General features: G+C 44.8%; 1 non-coding gene across 1 annotated transcript; it reads left to right on the forward strand.

The window, feature by feature from the left end:
- Nucleotides 1-5474: 5474 nt before the first annotated feature.
- LOC112424644 (U6 spliceosomal RNA) lies at nucleotides 5475-5581 on the forward strand. The gene has a single exon (XR_003015422.1). It is a non-coding gene; the product is annotated as a U6 spliceosomal RNA (small nuclear RNA).
- Nucleotides 5582-24496: the final 18915 nt, after the last annotated feature.

The raw sequence follows: 24496 nt of genomic DNA on the forward strand, positions 1-24496 counted from the left end.
ACTCTTTCCCAGTCCTTGATGGTCCCCTTTGTGTGGACTGCGGACATCATGATTGTTGGAATGCAGATTCCATGGCCCTACACCAGATCCCTGGTTGACTGGGAATCTGCATTTTGGCAAGCTTGCCTGGGTGATCTTATAAACCCTAAGGCAGTTGGTCCTAAACCTAGGTGAGCCTCATAATTAATTGGAGGGTGTTAAAAACTATAGATCTTCAAGCCCTGGTCCCTGGAGATTCTGATTCCACAGGCTGGAATCTGTACATGGGAAGAGTTCTCCCAAGGGACTCTGGAAGCAGCCAGGTATAGGAATCACCACCTTAAGGAAATTACTGGAGGTGAAATACTCAGACTCTCTTATTAACTCTATAAGAGTTAGAGCAGAAGAGGCCAGGAGGGGGCCGGAGGTGCCAGGATCCTTTCTGGGGCTGTGTTTGTGTCCTCTTTGGACCTGGGCTGATTGCTTGGAGCCAAGCAAGCATTAACTGCAGAGTTTAGAAACACTTTGGATCAGCCTCTCATTTGCTTGTGGGAGGGAATTGCAACCCCAGAAACTGGTTTCATCACTGAGCATGTCTGAGCTGGGGGAGGATATGGGGTGGGATGGAAAGGGCATTGGACTAAGCAGGCCTAAAATATTTTGGGTTTTTGTTTGTTGTTGTTTGAGATGGAGGTCTTGCTATGTTGCCCAGGCTGGTCTCAAACTCCTGGGTTCAAATGATCTGGCCTCAGACACCTGAGTAGCTGAGACTGCAGGTGCACACCACTGTGCCTGGCTAGAAAATGTTTATTCTAAGTTTAGTCAATTCTGTCAACTTGAGCAACTTTACCTAATGTCTCTGATCTTCGGAGTTTTTATTCGTAAAATGAATATAACTCTCATTGTAAACTTATATACAGCCAGGCGCGGTGGCTCACGCCTGTAATCCCAGCACTTTGGGGGGCCGAAACGGGCGGATCACGAGGTCAGCAGATCGAGACCATCCTGGTTAACACGGTGAAACCCCATCTCTACTAAAAATACAAAAAAAAATTAGCCGGGTGTGGTAGCGGGCCCCTGTGGTCCCAGCTACTCAGGAGGCTGAGGCAGGAGATTGGCATGAACCCGGGAGGCGGAGCTTGCAGTGAGCCGAGATTGCACCACTGTATTCCAGCCTAGGTGACAGAGCAAGACTCTGTCTCAAAAAAAAAAAAAAAAAATTATATACAATTTATTAATATAAGAAGGAATGGAAATAATAAACAGCATTAGGACAATGCACTAAATCATAGAAATGCAAATTCAAACCAACCTGAAGTACAATTTCACATATATGTAAGTTTTTTGTTTTTGTTTTTGTTTTTTTTGAGATGGAGTCTCACTCTGTTGCCCAGGCTGGAGTGCAGTGGCATGATCTCAGCTCACTGAAGCCTCTGCCTCCCAAGTTCCAGCGATTCTCTTGCCTCAGCCTCCCAACTAGCTAGGACTACAGGTGCCCACCACCACACCTGGCTAATTTTTGTATTTTTAGTAGAGACAGGGTTTCACCATGTTGACCAAGCTGGTCTCGAACTCCTAACCTCAGGTGATCCCCCCGCCTTGACCTTCCAAAGTGCTGGGATTACAGGCGTGACACACCGCACAGGGCCAAGATTTTTAATATTAAAGTAGTCAGGGTGTGGTTCATGCCACTGGATAGGTTACACTCTATACAAATGAAGGATTCTGCCCAGGACCAATCAGAGGCATCCCGCCTGTGACCTATGAGCAAATGAAGTCTTCAGAATGGACCATTTACAGAAATTCCCGTTTTTGACATAAGGGAGGGGAGGTTCAGAGAGGGAGGGGCCTACCCAGTGACTCATGTCTGAAATCCCAGCGTTTCGAGAGGCTGAGGTTGGAGGATGGCTTGAGGCCAGGAGTTTGAGGCTTCAGTTGAGGCAGGAGAATAGTGTTTGGAGGCAGGAAACCTAAGGCCAACCCACAGCTGCCTTCTTGGAATTGGACTGAAAGAAAAACCCCACCTTTCCATGATCAAGTAATGAGGGGCCAAAGGCCCCTCCCTCTCTGAACCTCCCCTCCCTTATGTCAAAAATGGGAATTTCTGTAAATGGTCCATTCTGAAACCTTCATTTGCTCATAGGTCACAAGTGGGATGCCTCTGATGGGTCCTGGGCAGAGTTCTGCCTCTTATTGGTCCTGGGCAGAATCCTTCATTTGTATAGAGTGTAACCTATCAGACGCTGCTAAAGGGTACTTAGGGGTGTCACCATGCTCTTTTAATTTAATGAAAACCCCAAGACACATTACAATCAGGGTTCTTGAGCCACTCTGTGGAGTGTACTTTCACTTCAATAAATGTATGCTTTCATCTTCTATTGTTTTGTTCTGGGCATTTTGTTCAATTCTTTGTTCGATGCGCCAAAACTCTGGACAACTCACAGTCAAGGCTTCCCATCCTAAAACACAGTGAGCTATACTTATGCCACTGCACTCAGCCTGGGCGACAGAGTGAGACCCTGCCTCTACAAAAATAGTAATAATAATAATAAAATAAAAGTAGATTTATGCAAAGGAACACTATGCAGACATTTAAAAAAAATCATTCATTATGAAGACCACGTAGCAACAAGGAAAACATTTATAAATGTTAAGTGAGAGTAGCAGAACCCCAGATGGTACACTCTTTGACTATAACCATGCACACCAAGAGAGAGCGTGTAGACAGGACCAGGAGGTAACATGCAAAGCAGGATAATTGTGCAGAGGATAGGCTTATAGCTGCTTTTTTCTTTGCCAAAATTAAAAACAATTTTACTGTTACATTCTTTTTTCATAATAGGAATGACTAATTCCTGCCCTTCCTACCATGCTGGCTTGTTCGGGGGACCAAATGAAAAACAGAAAACTGTTGTGTCTTCCTGTAGGATGTTGGAGTTAATCTACCATGCATGACTCATGTTTCCATCCCTATCATCCTGGGTAGGGAAGCACCAAGCTGAGGACTCTGGGTCCTTTCAGGCTCTAATGACAATGCACACCCAGGATTTGTGGAGTATGTATACAGTTGTCTGGGCCAACTACTGTGGGAGGAGAAAAAGAAGTCACATTGCTACTAGCCATCAAGAGCTCACAAAATAGAGATGTAGACATCATTTGGGGCTATCTACTTATCCTAGTGATTCTCAACTGAGGTTGATACTTAAAAAAATTTTTTTTATTTTCCTTTTTTTTAAAGTTTGAAGAGATTGATACTTTTGATTGTCACAGTGATTGGCTTTTGATTGTCACAATGGTTGGGAGGGTTACTACCACTCACATATAGTAAATGAAGGATGGGATAGTACTACACAAAAAATTGTCTAGCTCCAAATGTCCTTAGTATCTCTGATGAGAAGCACTGATCTAGTCCATAGTCAGGGCTGCCAGGTATGGGTGTGCAGGTTGCCCACTATACAACTCTTGAGGGAACCATTCCCCTGGTGGCTAAGTGTGTGAATTCTGAAACCATACTGCCTGAGTTCAAATGCAAACTGGAACTGGCCCCCATCCCCTACTTCTTCTTCTTCTTCTTTTTTTTTTTTGAGACTGAGTCTTGCTTTACTACCCAGGCCGGACTCCAGTGGCACAATCACAGCTCACTGCAAACCCTATCTTCTGGGCTCAAGTAATCCTCCTACCTCAGCCTCCTGAATAGCTGGGACCATAGTCACCACCACCACACCTGGTTACTTTTTAAGTTTTTTGTAGAGATAAGGTCTCCCTATGTTGCCCAGGCTAGACTCAAACTCTCAGGCTCAGGTGATCCTCCTGCCTCGGCCTCCCAAAGTGCTGGGATTACAGGCGTGAGCCACCAGACCTGGCCTGGAAGCTCTTGAACATATTGCTTATCTTCTGTGGACCTCAGTTTACTCATTTATAAAATGGGAAGAGCAATAGTAACATAACTCATAATGATAACATAAGAATATGTTATCAATAATGTATGTGCCTGGCACATAGTAAACATTCAATTCATGTTCAGTGATTATTATTCTCTGAGATCTGACCTCCCCATTGACTGGGGTGGGGCCCTGGTGTCTACCCCCTGATAAAGATCACGTATGTCTGGATTCCTGCTCTCCCTGAGGCTTAACTTTCCTGGTTCCACCTGTAATCTTATTGAGAACTCCCCTTGTTGCCTAAACTTGCTTGAGATGGTTTTTGTAATCTACAACCAGAAGCCTTAATAACTAAGGGCTTTCAAGTTAGTGTGAGATTGCTTGGCATAGAGAGACCATAAATGCCACAGACAAAACCTAATCATAACTGAAAGAAATAAATTCAAACAACAAATTGTTAAGTGAATGGAATGCAGCTAGCTAGGATCCCATGCTCTGTTCTAAGAAAACAGACAGGTCAAACAATCAGGACCAGTCCAGACATGTGTCTGGGAAGTTAAAGGAAAGAGACCCTGTCCCTCAAAACCCTCCTTACTAGTACCTGTAATTCCATCATTAGTGACTCACATCTTCATTTACCAGGAGGTCTTCTTTGAAAATATGAATGTCTCTGGGAAGGGTAATCCAGAAAACCACTGAGGCTCACCCTACTAGGAATGTATTTACTGTTTTTCTTTTCATTCATGTCTGTTTATTGAGAACACAGAGAATGTATTTATCAAGTGACTTTCTCTCTCCTCCACTTCCCAACCCCAGCTACAAATGGGGACAGCAAGAGAGAGAAAACCTGGGGAGAACGGAAGAAGCCACGCTTTGTAGAATTGCTTCAGAATGGCTGATCTCATCAACCACATGTTTAGAGAGAGAGTAGTGGCCCTTAAGGAACTGGAGAGAATGTTCTGATCTGCATCTGTCCGACATGGTAAACAGCAGGAATGACTGTAGCTGTTCTCTTTGCCAAGGACAGATCTGATCTGATTGCCTTGAGGTGAAAGTGAGGTAAGGTGGGGCAGGGATTGGCTTTTGGCTCCCAAGAGTGGTTGTTCATCAACCTTTTGCTAAGCCCGTGGTTCTCAATTTTTGCTGCATGTTAGAATCACCTGGGAAGCTTTTTAAAAAAAATCTCAGTACCCAGGCTGTACCTCAGACCAATTAAATCAGAATGTCTGGGGGTGGTTGCCAGGCATCAGAAGTTTTCAAAGACCTCCCCCGGCCAGTGTACCCATGTCCAGGAACCACTGTCCTCAGCATTTATTGTATGAGGCAACTTAGATGACACACAACAGGTGAGAACCTGGCTCCTGCCGTTCAGACGCAGGACTGAATTTTTTTTTAATTTTTAAAATTACGCAGTAACATTTTTTCTGTTGGTGTACAGGTCTATGAATTTTTTCATAGTGAGTTTTTTATACTGCCTAAGTACAATTTTATGGTATACCATAAAATTTTATATACCATAATTTTATTTTTATAAAGTATACCCATAATTTTATGGTATACCACAAAATTAGTATAGTATACCATAAAATTTACCCTTTTAAATTATACAATTCAATGCTCACTTCAGCAGCACATATACTAAAATTGGAATGATACAGAGAAAATTAGCATGACCCCTGCTCAAAGATGACACTGCAATGTGTGAAGTGTTCCATATTAAAAATAAAATTTTTTTTAAGTGTACAACTCAGCCATATGCTGTGGTTCCCACCTGTAATCCCAGGGTTTTGAGGCCGGGTGCGGTGGCTCACGCTTGTAATCCCAGCACTTTGGGAGGCCGAGGTGGGTGGATCACCTGAGGTCAGGAGTTCAAGACCAACCTGGCCAACATAGTGAAACATCATCTCCACTAAAAATACAACAACTAGCCAGGCATGATGGTGTGCGCCTGTAATCTCAGCTACTGGGGAGCCTGAGGGGGGAGAATCACTTGAACCCAGGAGGTGGAGGTTGCAGTGAGCCAAGATTGTGCCACTGTACTCCAATCTGGGTGACACAGCAATACTCTGTCTCAAAAAAAACAAAACAAAAAAAAAGCTGGGTGCCGTGGCTTACGCCTGTAATCCCAGCACTTTGGGAGGCTGAGGCGGGCAGATCACCTGAGGTCAGGAGTTCGAGACCAGCCTGACCAACATGGTGAAACCCCGTCTCTACTAAAAATACAAAATTAGCCGAGCATGGTGGCGCATGCCTGTAATCCCAGCTACTCAGGAGGCTAAGGCAGGATAATTGCTTGAACCAGGGAGGTGGAGGTTGCGGCGAGCCGAGATCTCGCCATTGCACTGCAGCCTAGGTAACAAGAGTGAAGCTCTGTCTCAAAAAAAATAAAATAAAATAAAAACAATCCCAGGGAGGCCTGGGCGGGAGGCTCACTTGAGGCCAGGAGTTTGAGACCAGCTTGGGCAACTCAGAGAGACCCTGTCTCTACCAAAAAAAAATAAAAAAAAAATTAACTGGGCATGGTGGCAAGTGCCTTTAGTCCCAGCTGCTCAGGAGGCAGAGACAGGAGGATCGCTTGAGCCCAGGAGTTTGGGGTTACAGTGAACTCTGATCATGTCACTACACTGGCTAGGGTGACAGAGAAAGACCTTGTCTCTTAAAAAAAAAAAAAAAGGAAAAAAGTTATCAAAGTGTACAATTCTCTGTGCAGACCTAGATTTACAAGAAAAAAAAATGTAAAATTTCATGGTTTTCAGTATATTTGCAAAGTTGTGCCACCATCACCACTAATTCCAGAACATTTTTATCTCATCTCCCCAAAATACCCCAAATCCACAGTGGCTTCTCCCCATTTCCCTCTCCCCCAACTCCCTGGCAAATATGAGCCATAGAGACTCTCTCTATGACTTTGCCTATTTTTGATATGTCACATAAATGAAATCACAGAATCTGTGGCCTTTGATGTCAAGCTTATTTCACTTAGCATGCTGTTTTCAGGGTTTATCTGTGTTGTAACATGTATTAGTACTTCATTCCTTTTTATTGATGAATAATATTCCATTGTATGGATATACCACATTTCATTTATCTTTTCATCAGCTGATGGACATTTGGGTTGTTTGCACTTTTTGGCTATTGTGAATAATGTGGCTATAAACATTCTTGTACAAGTTTTTGTGTGAATGTATATTTTCATTCTCTTGGTCTCGGATACTTTTTTTTTTTTTGAGACGGAATCTTGCTCTGTCGCCTAGACTGGAGTACAGTGGTGTAATCTTGGCTCCCTGCAACCTCTGCCTGCTGGGTTCAAGCAATTCTCCCGCCTTAGCCCCCCAAGTAGCTGGGATTACAGACGTGCTTCACCACGCCTGGCTACTTTTTGTATTTTTAGTAGAAACAGGGTTTTGCCATATTGGCCAGGCTGATCTCGAACTCCTGACTTCAAGTGATCTGCCTGCCTTGGCCTCCCAAAGTGCTGGGATTACAGCCATGAGCCACCGAACCCAGCCCATAAATCTTTTTATATAGGAGTGATTTCAGCTTAACATTAGGAAAAAAAATTTTTCATAAATTTATTTTCATTTGAGCTATTTTGCAATAGAATGAATGACTGGCTGCTTCACTGGGACTATTAATTCTACAAATATTTATTGAATGCCTACTATATGCCAAGCACTGTTTTCCTCCCATTTGGTGATTATTTATTTATCCTTTTATTTTTAGTTGACATGTAATAATTGTACATATTTATGGGATTCAGACTGATACTTCTTTTTTTTTGTGGTTTGAGACAGTCTTGCCTTGCCTCCCAGGCTGGAGTGCAGTGGCACAGTTACGGTTCCCTGCAGCCTTGACCTCCCAGGCTCATGCGATCCTCCCACCTCAGCCCCCTGAGTAGTTGGGACCACAGATGTGTGCCACCATGCCCAGCTAATTAAAAAAATGTTTTGTAGAGACGAGGTCTCACTATGTTGCCCGGGCTGGTCTCCAACTCCCAGGGTCAAGCAATCCTCCTGCCTTGGCCTCCCAAAGTGTTGGGATTTCAGGTGTGAGTCACTGTACATGATGATTCTTTTTTAAAAATTTATTATTTTTTTAATAGAGATGAAGTCTTGCATGTTGCCCAGGCTGGGCGAACTCCTGGCCTCAAGCAAGCTTCTTGTCTCAGTAATTGTACTGGAAGTGACCCATTACAGGCCTGAGCCACCTCACCTGGCTGTTGAACATCTTGTCATGTGCCTATCTGCCATCTTAATATTCTCTTTGATTAAGTATTTGTTTACATCTTTTGCTCATTTTTCAACTCAGTTATCTGTTTTCTTATTTAGTTATGAGAGTTCATTATAAATTCTGGTTTTTGTTTGTTTGTTTTTGTTTTGTTTTGTTTTTGAGACAGAGTTTTGCTCTTGTTGCCCAGGCTGGAGTATAATGGTGCAGCCTCGGCTCACTGCAATCTCCACCTCCTGGATTCAAGCGATTCTTCTGCCTCAGTCTCTTGAGTAGCTGGGATTACAGGCATCCGCCACCATGGTCAGTTAATTTTGATATTTTTAGTAGAGACAGGGTTTTGCCATGTTGGCCAGGCTCGTCTCAAATTCCTGACCTCAGGTGATCCGCTCACCTCGGCCTCTCAGTGCTGGGATTACATGCATGAGCCACCCCGCCTGGCCTATTATAAATTCTGGATACAAATCCTGTGTTGCACATATGATTTGTAAATATTTTCTCTTAGACTATGTTTTGGACACAATACTTTTTGTACATGTGTCTGATGAGAGAAAGGTATGGAATTAACATTTACTGAGCACCTACTATGTGCTGGACATAGTAGTGGATTGCTGGAGGAACAGGGATATAAGTAAGATAGAGTCCCTATCCTCAAGAGAGGTTTCCTGGAGGAGGGGTGAAGTTTGGACACTACTGTCTATACTACAGGCAGAAATTTTTTGTAGAGATGGGGTCTCACTATGTTATCCAGGCTGGTCTTGAGCTCTTGGGCTCAGGCGATTGTCTGAGCCACAATGAGGCAGAATAAGGAAATGTAGAGCCAAGTGGTTACAAGTAAGGACTTTGGAGTCAGTTTGTCTGGTCCTAGCTGCAGCAGTTACCACCTGTATGTCCATGGGCAAGTTACTAAATCTCTCAGTACCTCAGTTTCTTCATTAGCAAAATTAGGGCAGTAAAAATGCCCATGGAAGGGCTGGGGGGTACTAAATGAGAGGGTGTAGGTGGCAAACAGAAACTCTCCACTAATGTTAGCTACTGTATTATCATGTATTTGTGTAGCAACATTGTTCTGTGGTAATCGGGGGAAGCTACCCTCCACCTCCCAGAGGAGGTGTCATTGGAGCTGAACCTCAAGGCCTGGAAAGACTTCCAGAAGCTGAGATGGGTGCATTGAAGAGGTGGAAGCTGCTCTTTAGAACCATATATTTTGCCCGAAACCATATATTCCTCCCCAAAGAGAGACGTTTTCTTCTTTCTTGTTCCATCCCCTCCTCTCTTCGTCCTGCGCTGTCCTCTCATCAAGTGTTTTTCTTTCTTTTCCCTGTCTCTCCTTCTCACCTGCCAGAGGCTTCTGTGGGCCTCTCTCGTGTCCTTGGCCTTATGAAGTCACCGACACCTGCGTTATGGGCTGCTGCTCTGAGGCTGCACGGTCACCTTCTTCCCCTCGATGGGGACTTTACACTCCACTCTAAACAGAAGCAGGATGCTGTCATGGAGGTTTTTCTCCCCTGCGTTCTGGTGCCCCTGTGCCAGTGCTCAGGGAATGAATTTAGTGCTGGGTCACTTCCAGTATAAATTATTGAGCAATTTTTTGTGTGGACATCAGGCCTATGTTGAAACTACAGCTCTGCCAGCTTGAGCTTGTTCCTTTAATAATTTGCTGCCAGAGAAATGGGAGTTAAATGAGCCAGGAGGCATATTTTGCATGAACTTTGGGGGTACCTCTGATAGCAGTTCAAGTAATTTGTCCAGGAAGATACTAAAGCTGTCTGAATTCTAATGTTCTGCCTGCCACACTGACCCTTCGGATCCATTTTATTAACACGGTTGGCTTTGATTTATGTTTATTTTATTGCTTTGGTTTCTCCTCTGAACTCATAACCAGAGTAGTGGTGCATGTGGAAAATGGCTGTATGAGGAATTAGGTCCCAGGTGTGCTTGTGGAAGGAAACCTAGCAGCAGCTGTGGGTTTTTCTCAGCTTTGCAGGACTGGGACGTCTTGCGGCAAAAGTGCCCCTTTCTGAGTGACTGGCCACTGTGTGTGTGCAAGGCCAGCACCATTGCTGTGTGACCTGTGCAGTTAAGCAGGACCCCATGTTTAGAAGGACCCCCTGCTTGATGTAATGCTCTGCTGTCACCATTTAAACTTTTTAATAATTTAGAAACAAGGAGTCATACTTTTTTTTTTTTTGACGGAGTTTTGCTCTTGTCACCCAGGCTGGAGTGCAATGGCGCGATCTCAGCTCACTGCAACCTCCGCCTCCCGGGTTCAAGCGATTTTCCAGCCTCAGCTTCCCTAGTAGCTAGGATTACAGGCACCTGCCACCACGCCTGGCTATTTTTGTATTTTTAGTAGAGACGGGGTTTCACCATGTTGGCTGGGCTGTTCTCAAACTCCTGACTTCAAGTGATCCACCCACCTCGGCCTCACAAAGTGCTAGGATTACAGGTGTGAGCACCGTGCCTGGCCGGAGTCACACATTTTATACTGGCCCCTGAAAATTCTGTAACCAGCCCTGAGTGTGTGCCGAGGTCCACATTCCCAGTTCTCTATGTTGAACCTAGGTAATCCGCCATGTTCATTCTGTTCTTTCTGGTGCCATCCCAAAATCCTTAAAGAGGCTATGGCAACTCTGTCCAAGTGTCTTACAGGCCCACCAGCCAAGATATCTGAAAACACATACAGATAAAAAGTTTGTTTTAAAAAAAAAAGTCAGTTACTGCCAGGCTCAGTGGCTCATGCCTATAATCCCAGCACTTTGGAAGGCCAAGGAGGGTATAAGGAACATGGCTGTGATTTGGTCAAAGATAGGCCAAGGTAGGATGTTTACATCTTGCATAACTCAGCGAGTTTGTAGCACAGGAGTGAGCCAGGACATTGCTTGGCTCACTCGTGCCCAGAGAGAGAAAGAGTTAAGCCGCTAACCCTGAAGGCAAAGGAGAACCAGCCGTGCAGCTGCGTGTGAGAGCCATTGTACTAAGCAGCCGAGACAGGGAGGACAGTATGAGAAAGTTGTTAATGAAAGTTGCTGCTGAATAAAAATCATCTTTCACCTGCCTATGGCCCCCCGAGTATTCTTTCTGCTCATCCACCCACTCCCTTTGGACCTCAGCATAACGACTGGCATAGTCATAGACCTAACAGCGGGCAGATCACTTGAGCTCAGGAGTTCCAGACCAGCCTGTCCAAGATGGTGAAACCCCATCTCTACCAAAAAGATACAAAAATTAACTAGACGTGGTGGTGTGTGCCTGTAGTCCCAGCTACTTAGGAGGCTGGGGTGAGAGGATTGTTTGAACCTGGGAGGCAAAATTTGCAGTGAACTGAGAATGTACTACTGCACTCCAGCCTGGGCAACAGAGTCCCTGTTAACAAAAAAAAAAAAAAAAAAAAAAAAAAAAGGAAAGAAAATAAAAAAAAGAAAGAAAGAAAGAAAGAAAAAAAAGAAAGAAAGAAAAAAATCGGTTAAGTATAGATATATTTCAAAATTCAAAAGGTAGAGAAGGCCAGCCTGGGCAACATGGAAAACCCCCCTACTCTACAAAAAATACAAAAATTAGCTGGGCATGGAGGTGTGCACTGGTAGTCCCCACTTGGGAAGCTGAGGTGGGAGGATCACCTGAGCCCAGAGATGGGGGCTGCAGTGAGCCGAGATTGTGTCATTGCACTCCAGCCTGGGTGTAGGTTAATGCTTCCCTATTATTCCCTGGTTCGTTCGTTCATTCGTTCTCTCTCTCTCACTCTTTCTCTCTCTCTCTCTCTTTCTTTCTTTCTTTTTTAGATGGAGTTTTGCTCTTGTTGCAGGCTGGAGTGCAATGGCGCAATCTCAGCTCACTGCAGCCTCTACCTCCCGGGTTCAAGCGATTCTTCTGCCTTAGCCTCCCGAGTAGCTGGGATTACAGGCATGCACCACCATGCCCAGCTAATTTTGTATTTTTAGTAGAGACAGGGTTTCTCCAGGTTGGCCAGGCTGGTCTCAAACTCCTGACCTCAGGTGATCCGCCTGCCTCAGCCTTGCAAACTGCTGGGATTACAGGTGTGAGCCACCGTGCCCGGCCTCTTCCCTAGTTTTCTTGTTCCATTTCTACAGAAGCAAGTACTGTTACCCATCTTTGAGCATCTTGCAGAGAGTCTATGCTTTGAATGAAATACATGTACATATCTCCATATTTATTGTTCTTTACCAGATGGTGGGATAAGTTGTACACTATTTTGAACCTTCCTCTTTTCCACCTAACTGCATTTTGGAAAGAATTCCAAGTCATCATATAAATCTACTTCATTATTTCTTTGGTAACAGTTTCCTGTTGTTTGGATTTACCGTAATTCACTTCACAGGTCCCCTATTGATGGACACTTAGGTTATTCCCTAACCTTTCCTTCTATAAACAATGTTCTTAGAATAGGCTGGCCAGATTGAGCAAATTAAAATACAAGCTGCCCAGTTTTGAATTTGAGATTCGATTTTTTAATTTGAAATTTCAATTTTGAATTTGAAATGCAGACAACAAGGAACACAGTAGAACCCCCTTATCCATAGTTTCACTTTCTGGGATTTCAGTTACTCACGGTCAACTGAAGTCTGAAAGCATTAAATGGAAAATTCCAGAAATAAACAACTCATAATTTTTAAATTACATGCTTTTCTGACTAGTGTGATGAAATCTCACACCTTCCTACTGTGGCCTGCCTGGGACTTAAGTCACCCCTTTGTCCAGTGTCTCCATGCTGTACATGCTCTCTGCCTGTTCGTCACTTTGTAGCTGTCTGGCTTATCAGATTGACTATTTCAGTATTGCAGTGCTTGTGTTCAAATAACCCTTATTTTACTTAATAATGACCCCAAAGTGCAAGAGTAGTGATGTTGGCATATTGTTACAATTGTTCTATTTTATTGTTGTTGTTGCTAATCTCTCTTACTGTTCCTAATTTAGAAATTAAACTTCATCATAGGCATGTATGGGAAAAAAACATAGTATATAGAGGGTTTGCTACTATCTGCAGTTTCAGGCATTTACTTGGGGTCTTGGAAAGTATCCCCCCACGATAACAGGGGACTACTGTAATTCCTTAGTATAAACACATTTCATACTTATGACTCAAGAGGGTAGGATATTTGAGGAATAGTAATACTAAACAAAATGTTGCTGTTTATCTGAAATCCAAATTTAACAGAGAGACCTGTATTTTATCTGACAACCCGATCCTAGAACAAAGTCTAGTACACAGTAGGGGCTCAGTAAAAATTTATTGAGAAAGAGTGCTGTGGCTCAAAACCTTTGGGCACTTTGGGAGGCTGAAGTGGGAGAATTGCTTGAGCCTAGGAGTTTGAGACCAGCCTGGGCAACAAAGTGAGGCTCATCTCTACACAAAATTAAAAAAAAAAAATTAGCCATGTATGCTGGCATAAGCCTGTAGTCCCAGCTACTTTGGAGGCTGAGGTGGGAGGATTGCTTGAACTCAGAAGTTTGAGGCTGCAGTGAGCTGTGATTGTGCAACTGCACTCCAGCTTGGGCAACAGAGACCCTGTCTCTAGGAAAAAAAAAAAAAAATGAATGAATGAATAAATGATCCCTCTCCTGAGTGAAAGCCCATGAGGGCAGCTACTTTGTTATGTCCCCTGCGCTTTCTTCAATGTTTCTTAGGCATTTGTTCAATAACTGGACAAATGCTGTAGTGAATGTCTTCATGAACGCTTCATTTGGCCCATGAGAGAATATGTTTGTAGAATAAATTCATTTGTTTGAATGCCTGATGGATTCTGCCGAATTGCCCCTCCACAGGCCTTCAACACTTCTTAGCCAAGTTGTCCAGTTGTATTCCTGCTGTCACCTAAAGTTGTTTAACCTTTGGGGAACTTCCTCCCTGAGGCTGCCCTAAATGGGGTTCAGAAAGGAACTGAAAGTTCCAGCCCCATTATACCACCCCTTTATGTCCCTTCCATCAATCCACGCCAGGAAATGAGGAATTTTAGATGCAAATGGCAGGACATAACATCTGGCTCATCAGAGCCCCAGACTGTCTCGTCCCCAGAGGTGCTGAGAAGCCCAGTGGGCTCTGCCAGCTCCTGATGATAAATGGTTCATGTGGGTTGAGCCATCCTAGAAGCTCACTCGGTTCATTGTCCACCTGCCTCCAGTCCTACAATCTGTCACCAGCACAGGACGATTTAATCATCCTAATGAGGCTGTCACTGACAGCATGCTCCACCACTTTCCAAGTGAAAGTCAGTTCTCCCTCTTCCCCCAGCCAATCTAAGCACATGTGGTCTCTGTTTGCCAACCACAGAAATGTGGGTGGAGGAGCAGCTGAGGTTACACGGAGCAGCGGGGACACAGGGTTCAGCCTTTTGGACTAGGAATTGAGAAGCTTGGATCCGGGTCCCTATTTCACCACTTCCTGTATTAGCTTGATAACCTTGGACAAGTTACTTAACCTCCCTGAGCATCAGTTTCCTCTGTACATTGTCCAGTTTACAGCATGGATACACTGGACAAAGGGGTGACTTAAATCCCAGGCAGGACACAGCGAGAAGGTGTGAGATTTCATCACACTATTCAGAACAGACGTAATTTAAAAATTACGAGTTATTTCTGGAATTTTCCATTTATTTTACTACATTTATTTCTGTAGTAAAATGGGGCTAATAGCCCTGAACTATTATCTCATGGGTTCATCATGAAATTAAATCAATAACTTAAAGGGGAAAAGGATGTATAAATTATGAAGCATTCTATAAATATAAAATACTTTGAGGTTGAGTATGGATAGCAGACGGTCTTAATCAGCTTCCAAGCTATTGCTATTATTATTTGTACTAGTGTGGCTTCAAAATTTCTATCCAGTAGGGCATAAAGGGTGACAACATGTAGGGTAGGAGGGGGGCTTGCCCTTTACAAAAGATTGGGGAACAGTCAGTATCAATAGCACCCATCAATGTCAGGGGGCAGGGCTGGCTTATTACAGGACAGGGGGAAGCCTCTCTAAATCATCTTTTGGTGACCCCATTGTCTCTTCCCAGGACTAGGCATTGGGGTCCTGCCCTACTGGGGTCCTCTTTATGTAGAAGCCTCTCTCGAAGCTGTTCATGGAAACAGAAGATACTAACCCCATTAGCTTCTGAAAACCTGCTATTCTAAGGAGGCAGCTGTCCAACCTAATTTAAGATGGGGCTTCTCCTACATTCTCTTGCACTTTAAGAAGCCAGTTTCTCAGCACCCTTGGGGAAGGGAGAGCCTTCCCAGAAGTGGCTGGGAAGCAGAGGAAGTGCTGAGCCCTAGGGCGAGGGAGGGTGGGTCATTCTCAATCAGTGAATGTTGAAGAGAAGGCCCTGACCCACCCCGTTCTGCCTGCCAGCTCTGGGGTGTGACTCTGAACTCTTTTTTCCCTCTAAAGTAAACGGAAAAGTGGCAATTCACAGTTGTGTGTGTGTGTGTGTGTGTGTGTGAGAGAGAGAGAGAGAGAGAGAGAGAGAGATGCAAAAGGCATCAGTGACCTGGCCTAGAGGGGCCCCTTTCTGGGAGTACCACTGTGTTTTTATCATTGTGTGAAACGCCAGCAAGCTGCAAATTAAGAATAACTTTCAACATGTCCTTTCAGTGTAAATTACCCCCAAAAGCATCATGTTGCACCTTTACAGGGTGGCTGCTGGCTGCCCCGTGGAGATGCCTTTGCCAGTTGTTGGCCCTCACACCCAGAGGTGGAAAATACACAAGACTGGCAATGGGTTTGTCTAGGCTGCTTAGGGGGTGGGAGGAATTCCCTAAGTGGAGAAAACAAACAGACCTAACAAAAGCAGATCAAAACCCAGCTTATCGCACATGGGGGCAGAAAAAAAATTAGAGCTCTAACAAAGCAGGGAAGTGAGAGGCCATGTTTGGCTGCTGGAAAAATTTAGTGTACCTATTACAGCACGTGCCTGGGTGCCTCGACTCTCTCCAGAAAGGGAAAGGTAATGCACCCAGCAGAGGAAGCCTCTGTAGTTTGGAGAGGGATGACTGGCTCCCAGCATGGCAGGCAGTAGCACACCAGTGTCTCCTCACCAGCACTCTCACTTCCCCGGGAGTTTGGGATTAGGGAACTGTTCTGTTCCTTTCAGAGCCCTGTCCCAGGCACAGAAACTAGGTAAGTAGAAGGAAGTGAAAGCTTTCCTCCTCCCCAGTGCCCCCAGATCCTCCTGTCCAGCTACAGTTTGAAAGTTTGGGGACCTGGGGCGGGAGCGATGGCTCATGCCTGTAATCCCAGCACTTTGGGAGGCCAAGGCAGGAGAATTGCTTGAGTTCAGCAGTTCAAGACCAGCCTCGGGGACATAGCAAGACCTTGTCTCTATTAAAAAATAAATGTAAAAGCAAATTATCCAGGCGTGGTGGTGCGTGCCTGTAGTCCCAGCTACTAGGGAGGCTGAGGCAGGAAGCATCACTTGGGAGATCAAGGCTGTAGTGAGCTATGATCATCCCACTGCACTCCAGCCTAGGTGACAGAGTGAGACTCTGTATCAAAATAAATAAATAAATAATAACAGGCGTCAGGCACGGTGGCTCATGCCTGTAACACCAGCACTTTGGGAAGCCGAGGTGGGCAGATCACAAGGTGAGGAGCTCAAGACCAGCCTGGCCAATATGGTGGAAAAAAAAAAGTTTGGGAGACCTGTGAATTTTTTCACAAAGCATGAGTTCTGCGAAGCATTACTTCAGCTCCACTAGCCTCTTTTTTTTTTTTTTTTTTTTTGAGATGGAGTCTCACTCTGTCACCCAGGCTGGAGTGCACTGGTGTGCTCTTGGCTTACTGCAATCTCCGCCTCCTAGGTTCAAGTGATTCTCCTGCCTCAGCCTCCTGAGTAGCTGGGATTACAGGCATGCACCACCACACCTGGCTAATTTTTGTATTTTTAGTAGAGACCGGGTTTCACCTGTTGGCCAGGCTGGTCTCAAACTCCTGACCTCAAGTGATCTCCCCAGCTTGGCCTCCCAAACTACTGGGATTATAGGTGTGAGCCACTGCACCCCGCCCACTAGCCTCCTTTCTATTCCTGGAAGCTGCCTTCCTGCCTCAGGGCCTTTGTACCTGCTGTTCTCCTTACCAGGCTCTTGGAGAGGCTCCCCCTTCAGCTAAAGTCCCTTTCTCAGAGAAGCATCCCCTGTCCACTGCTTCTAAAATAGGATTCCAACCTCCAACCCCACAACTTCTGTCATCTCTAGGAGCTGGAACATAAGGTTCAGGGAGCAGGGATCTCTGTCAGGCTTTGCTCATTGATGTGTCTCCAACACCTAGCACAGTGCCTGGCCCATTGTTGATGCTCACTACAGTTTATTTGAATGAATGCTGGATTAGTGAATGAATGAATGAATAGCCATAGCCATTATTGCTATTGTCAGGGCTCAGAAAATGATACCCCCAGAATATGGCACTTTGGCATGCTGAGTGCTTTGAATTAAAGGAGACTGGAAGACCTCAGAGGCAAAGTCTGTCTGACTTTCTCCTGCCTTCCTGTCTTCCACCCCTTTTTCTCCCCTGAAGTGAGTCATAGGAATCAGAAGTTCCTTTCCCGATGGCAGCTCATAGAAGGTAGAACCCCTCTCTCCCAAAGTAAGACATAAAACTTAGAAAAGTGACTCTCTTCCTTCTCCCTGGAAAACCCTCATTCCAGAGGGGTCCTGCCTCATATGAATTGGGGAGGGAAGGGGGAAGAAATGCTACACAGAGAGGCCAGGAAGAATCTGAACAGATGGATCTTGGTAGGTTTTCTCCCTCAGTCTATTGCCATTAGATCATACTCTTTCCTTTCTTTTCTTTTCTTTTTTCTTTTCTTTTCTATTCTTTTCTTTTCTTTCCTTCCTTCCTTCCTTCCTTCCTTCCTTCCTTCCTTCCTTTCTTTCTTTCTTTCTTTCCTTGTCTCTCTCTCTCTCTCTCTCTCTTTCTCTCTTTCTTTCTTTCTTGCCCAGGTTAGAGTACAGTGGCACAATCATGGCTCGCTGCAGCCTCAATTTCCCGGACTCAAGCAATCCTCCCACCTAAGCCCGCTGAGTAGTTGGGACTACAGGCACACACCACCATGCCCAGCTAATTAATTTTTTTTCTTTCTTTTTTTTTTTTTTAGAGGTGAGAGTCTCACTATGTTGCCCAGGCTGGTCTTGAATTCCTGGGCTTAAGCAATCCCCCTGCCTCAGCCTCCCAAAATACTGGTATTACAGACATGAGCCATTACTCCCGGCTAGATCATACCGTTTTGTGCAATCACTTCTACATGGCTATCTATTCTTCACAGAATCTAAGTGTCAAAATAGTTTTCCGTGGGTCTATGGGTCATTATTTCTGAAGGCAACCATATCATGTAAAACTTTGATTAAATTCATTTGTTATTCTTTTCTCTTGTTAATCTGTCTTTTGTTTTGAGTGTCAGCCATGACCTTTATGATAGAAGGTGAGGAAAGGTATCACACCTTTCCGCCCCATACTATCAAACACCATCCTGTTTACTTATTGATTTGTGGCCAGATTGGAAGCTCTGTGAGAGCAGAGATATTTCTGTCTTGTTTTCCAATGCTTATCATCAGTGCCTGCAAGAAGAGTGCCTGAAACACAAAAAGTTCTCAGTGTTTGTTGAATGCATGGTCCTGTTCAGGGACTATGTTTGTCACAGACAGATGTGTCCAGATTAAAGAGAATATCCTCTTTAGAAAAAAGGAAGAAAATGCTGATGCACAGATAGATTGGGGTTGTGGTAGAACTATTCCCATTAATCCAGAATCATTTTCTATACTACAGCATAGATTTAGGGTTTCTTTGGCTAAATTTTTTAAAAAATAGCTTATATATGTTTGAGAATAGACGAAGTTCCAGATATGGATTTTTCTGGTGTTAAAGGAGGGCTAACAAAAATCTCTTTTTTTAGACCAGGCCTGGTGGCTCACGCCTATAATCCCAACACTTTGGGACACTGAGGCAGGTGGATCACCTGAGGTCAGGAGTTCGAGACCAGCCTGGCCAGCATGGCGAAACCCCGTCTCTACTAAATATACAAAAATTAGCTTGGTGTGGTGGCAGGCGCCTGTAATCACAGCTAGTTGGGAGGCTGAGGCAGGAGAATCTCTTGAACTCAGGAGGCACAGGTTGCAGTGAGCCGAGATGATGCCATTGCACTCCAGCCTGGGCAACAAGAGTAAAACTCCATACCCCCCCAAAAGAAAAAAAAAAACCTCTTTTTTAGGATGCTTCTTGTAAATTTTTATTTATTTTTAATTTTTTATTTTTTTGAGACAGCATCTTACTCTGTCTGTCACCCAGGCTGGAGTGCAGTGGTGCAACCAGGGCTTACTGCACATAGCTTCGACTTCCTGAGCTCAAGTGATCCTCTCAGCTCAGCCTCCTGAGTAGCTGGGACTACATATCTGGCTAATTAGAATTTTTTTTTTTTTTTTTTTTGTAAAGATGATGTTTAACTTTGTCACCCAAATTGTTCTCAAACTCCTGGCCTCAAGCGATCAAAGTGCTGGGATTATAGATGTTAGCCACCTGGCCTGGCCTACTGTAAATATTTTTTCTTTTCTTTCTTTCTTTTTTTTTTTTTTTTGAGATGGAGTTTCACTCTTGTTGCCCAGGCTAGAATATAACAGTGCGATCTCGGCTCACCACAACCTCCACCTCCTGGGTTCAAGCGATTCTCCTGCCTCAGCCTCCCGAGTAGCTGGGATTACAGGCATGTGCCACCACGCCTGGCTAATTTTTTTGTATTTTTAGTAGAGATAGGGCTTCTCCATTTTGGTCAGGCTGGTCTCGAACTCCCGACCTCAGGTGATCTGCCCACCTCGGCCTCCTAAAGTACTGGGATTACAGGCGTGAGTCACTGTGCCCAGCCTATTGTAAATCTTTCTACATTGTCCTGGCCCATGATTCTAGAAGAGTGTAGTAAAGATGATGGGATGGATACTTTTAGATTTAGGATCAAGGGGTTTGCTTTGGAGTGATTATGTTTAGCATCAGCAATGCTATACATGACAGCAAATGTATGTAAGTGATTTGGGCTAAAACCATAGCAACACCTAAGACTAAGCCTGGACTTTACATTTAGTTAGAACAAATTATTGGCTTGTTCTGCTTTTGTACTGCCAGTTAAAAGGGAAGTACTAAAATAAAAAATATATATTTTTTTGGTTAAAGATACACGTTAGAGGTCGGGCGCGCTGGCTCATGCCTGTAATCCCAGCACTTTGGGAGGCCGAGGCAGGCGGATCACAAGGTCAGGAGATTGAGACCATCCTGGCTAACATGGTGAAACCCTGTCTCTACTAAAAATACAAAAAAATTAGCTGGGCTTGGTGGTGGGCACCTGTAGTTCCAGCTATTCGGGAGGCTGAGGCAGGAAAATGGCGTGAACCCGGGAGGCGGAGCTTGCAGTGAGCCAAGATCATGCCACTGCACTCCAGCCTGAGCATCAGAGAAAGACTCCGCCTCAAAAAAAAAAAAAAAAAGATACACGTTAGAATGTGTCTGGTCAACAAAGATTTTATTCTATTTTTTTTAAGAGACAGGGTCTCGGCTGGGCACGGTGGCTCACACCTGTAATCCCAACACTTTGAGAGGCCAAGGTGGGTGGATTACCTGAGGTCAGGAATTTGAGGCCAGCCTAACCAACATGGTGAAACCCTGTCTCTACTAAAAATACAAAAATTAGCTGGGCATGGTGGCAGGTGCCCGTAATCCCAACTACTCAGGAGGCTGAGGCAGGAGAATCGCTTGAACCTGGGAGGCGGAGTTTGCAATGAGCAGAGACCACGCCATTGCACTCCAGCCTGGGCAACAAAAGCGAAATTCTGTCTCCAAAAGACAGAGAGAGAGATAGAGAGACAGGGTCTCACTCTGTAACCCAAGCTGGAGTGCAGTAGCACGATCACAACTCACTGCAGGCTTGAACTCTTGGCCTGAAGCGATCCTCCCACTTCAGATCCCAGAGTAGCTGGGATTATTGGTGTGAGCCACTTCACCCAACTAATAACAGGGATTTTATTGAATTTTGCTGTCTCAAAAAAAGTAAAAAATAAAATTCAAAGCACATTCAGATTGTGCTTTGATATTACACAACTTTGAATCAGTAATAGTGGGTGACATATGTCGTGCAGATACTACGTCCCAAACAATATCCTGAACTGTTTACATTTATTAACTCATTTAATTCTCACAACAATCCTGTGTAGGTACTTGTATTATCTCCATTTTACAGATGAGAAAACAGAGGCTCAGAGAAGTTAAGTAATTTGTCCAAGGTTGCACAGTTAGGAAACAGCAGAGTGAGAATTTGGAGCCAGGAAGGCAGGACTAGGCGGGGTGGAGTGGGGGCAGAGCTCGGACACTGGGCTCCTCCACAGCTCTGACTCTTTCAGCCACCACGTACCAAAAAAAAAAATTTGAATCCAGTTTCCAGAGCCTACATTATGCTCTTCTGCCTATGGTGACCAACTTGTCCCAGTTTGCACAAGACTTCCCCGATTTGGGCACTGAAGATCCTGTGTCCTGGGAACCCAGTCAGTCCTAGGCAACCCAAGATAGTTGGTTACTTTGGTCTTTCAAATACAGCTTTTCAACGTCAGCTGTTTTGTAAATAAAGTCATAGTTACCTCTAGCCTATGTGACATTCAGTTTGCTGATCACTAACACAAGATAAGGGGGTTGTGAAAATGACCTTGTTAGGCTCTTGCTATTAAAGTAACACATGGAAGGCCGGGCGCGGTGGCTCAAGCCTGTAATCCCAGCACTTTGGGAGGCCGAGACGGGCGGATCACGAGGTCAGGAGATCGAGACCATCCTGGCTAACATGGTGAAACACCGTCTCTACTAAAACATACAAAAAACTAGTCGGGCGAGGTGGCGGGCGGCTGTAGTCCCAGCTACGCGGGAGGCTGAGCCAGGAGAATGGCGTGAACCTGGGAGGCGGAGCTTGCAGTGAGCTGAGATCCGGCCACTGCACTCTAGCCTGGGTGACAAAGCAAGACTCCGTCTCAAAAAAATAAATAAATAAATAAATAAATAAAGTAACACATGGAAATAACATATGGATAATATATGGAAAAAATATGTGCAGAGTACAAAAACAGGAGCCATGGAAAATATTTCCAAATGAATAATAAATAGTGACTGAGAAAGAATAGGATTGGCAAAGAACTGACTGTGAGGGAGGCAAGGACAGTTGGAAATCCCAGAAATAATGATGGTGATGGCGGTGTCATCTCTAACACAGGCTGAGTGTTATGTGCTAAGTTCTGTCCAATCGTTTCACCAGCGTTAACACATTTAATCCTCAGGCAGCATGTGAGGTAAGCACTACCTACTATTATCTTACTGTGCAGGGGACACAATTGAGGCTCAAAGAAGTTAGGTTAGGCAAATCCTTTTAGCAGCAACGGAAGCAGCTGACCTTGGCAGGGGATTACTTGAGAAAGCACCAGGTGCTGGGGCGGGGTGCAGTCGCTCACACCTGTAATCCCAACATTTCGGCAGGCCGAGGCGGGTGGATCACCTGAGGTCAGGAGTTTGAGACCAGCCTGGTTAACATGATGAAACCCCATCTCTACTAAAAATACAAAAAATTAGCCGAGCGTGGTAGTGGGCGCCTATAATCCCAGCTACTCTGGAGGCAGAGGCAGAAGAATCGCTTGAACCCGGGAGGCAGAGGTTGCAGTCAGCTGAGATCCCACCACTGCACTCCAGCCTGGGCAACAACAGCGAAACTCCATCTCAAAAAAAAAAGAGAAAAGGCATCAGAAAAAGGGATGTGGACTCAGGTTTGTTCTTGGCTCAAAAAGCTTTTTCTAAATGTTGCCTGCTTGCAGTTTTTCCAGAATTTCTGAGGACAGACACACTTTCTCTAGTCCTGTAATCTTCTCAGATTTGAACTGGAAATCAGAATAAGGACTGAGTACCAGCCTGCTCCTTTCACTCACCAAACAGATTACTTCCCTGCAATCAGTAAACAACTACTTCTTCTTCTTCTTCTCCTTCTTCTTCTTCTTTTTTTTTTTTTTTGATGGAGTCTTGCTGCAACGCCTGGGCTGGAGTGCAGTGGCACCATCTCAGCTCACTGCAATCTCTGCTTCCCGGGGTCAAGCGATTCTCTTGCCTCGCCCTCCTGAGTAGCTGGAACTACAGGCATGTGCCACCATGCCTGGCTAATTTTTGTATTTTTAGTAGAGACAGAGGTTTCACCACATTGGCCAGGCTGGTCTCGAACTCCTGACCTCAAGTGATCTGTCCACCTTGGCCTCCTAAAGTGCAGGGATTACAGGCATGAGCCACCATGCCCAGCCCAATAAACACCTTTTGCCTGCAGAGCTTGCCACATGTTCCGGGTTTTTCTGAGTTAGTAGGAGTCAGGCATCTCCTGAGTGACTTGGCCAGACAAGTGGATGTTAATGAGTGACTGATGAGAAGACATGGGAACAATTGCCCCCGTTGGATGTCCCAGTGTGCAGGAGAAGCTGTGCTGATATCTGTGTTCAGGCCTCTTTGGAACGCCATTATGATTTTATGTACCAAGATGTATTATTGTATTGTAAGAGTTTCGGTTACCCTTAAGGGCTTGCAATTAATTTTCATTTGTCCTGGTCTTTTACAAGAGGGTTACAAATGGCTCCTTTTCTAGTGTTCTACAGAAGTCTTTCCTTTTAAAATAGTACCCTATGACACGGACACATGGTCCTAGAGCCTGTGTAATATATATATTTTTTGAGATGGAGTCTTGCTCTGTTGCCCAGGCTAGAGTGCAGTGGCGCGATCTCGGCTCACTGCAAGCTCTGCCTCCCGGGTTCACCCCATTCTCCTGCCTCAGCCTCCGGAGTAGCTGAGACTACAGGCGCCCGCCACCACACCCGGCTAAATTTTTTGTATTTTTAGTAGAGATGGGATTTCACCGTGTTAGCCAGGATGGTCTTGATCTCCTGACCTCGTGATCCGCCCTCCTCAACCTCCCAAAGTGCTGGGATTATAGGGGTGAGCCACCGCACCGGGCCGAGCCTGCGTAATTTTAGGCTGGAGTCCTGCTAGCACTGGAAAGCTTTGCCCTCATTATAAATGGTCAACTTGGCCTTCTGATTTCTAAGCTCATCTCTTGATGATTTTGGCAAGTATCAATAAATTATCTGGAGACTGCTCACCAACGTAGGGGGACTGATATGATTTAAAATCCAGTCTCTTTACTTGAAGCTTGAGTGATCAACCAAAGTTTAACTGTCCTAAGAAGCCCTGCTTGAAAATCCTTTCCTGGCTGGTCATGGTGGCTCAAGCCTGTAATGCGAGCACTTGAGGAGGCCAAGGCTGGAGGATTGCTTAAGCCCAGAAGTTTGAGACTAGCCTCGGCAACACAGTGAGACTGTCTCTACAAAAGATAAAAAAAAAATCCTTTCCAGCATGTTCTCGTCTT

Source organism: Macaca nemestrina, chromosome 17 (genome assembly GCF_043159975.1).
Source record: "Macaca nemestrina isolate mMacNem1 chromosome 17, mMacNem.hap1, whole genome shotgun sequence".
NCBI classification, from domain to species: Eukaryota; Metazoa; Chordata; class Mammalia; order Primates; family Cercopithecidae; genus Macaca; species Macaca nemestrina.